Raw genomic sequence first — 316 nt, forward strand, 5'->3', positions numbered from 1 at the left:
AGTGGAATGAGGGAGAGAGAAGTGCGAGAGAGAGAGGAGCGAGAGGAGGGAGAGAGAGAGAAGTGCGAGAGAGAGAAGTGGGAGAGAGAGAAGAGGGAGAGAGAGCGCCGCGAAAGAGAGAGAAGAGTGAGAGAGGGAGCGCAGCAAAAGAGAGAGGAGCGAGAGAGACAGAGAAGAGCAAGAGAGACGAGCATACATATTAACTTAGGCACCTATGTACATCCCTCTCTCGAGAGAGAGAGGGAGACAGAGAGACAGAAATACAGAGAGACAGAAATACAGAGAGACAGAGACAGAGACAGAGATTGAGCGAAAG

Source organism: Octopus bimaculoides, chromosome 11 (genome assembly GCF_001194135.2).
Source record: "Octopus bimaculoides isolate UCB-OBI-ISO-001 chromosome 11, ASM119413v2, whole genome shotgun sequence".
NCBI classification, from domain to species: Eukaryota; Metazoa; Mollusca; class Cephalopoda; order Octopoda; family Octopodidae; genus Octopus; species Octopus bimaculoides.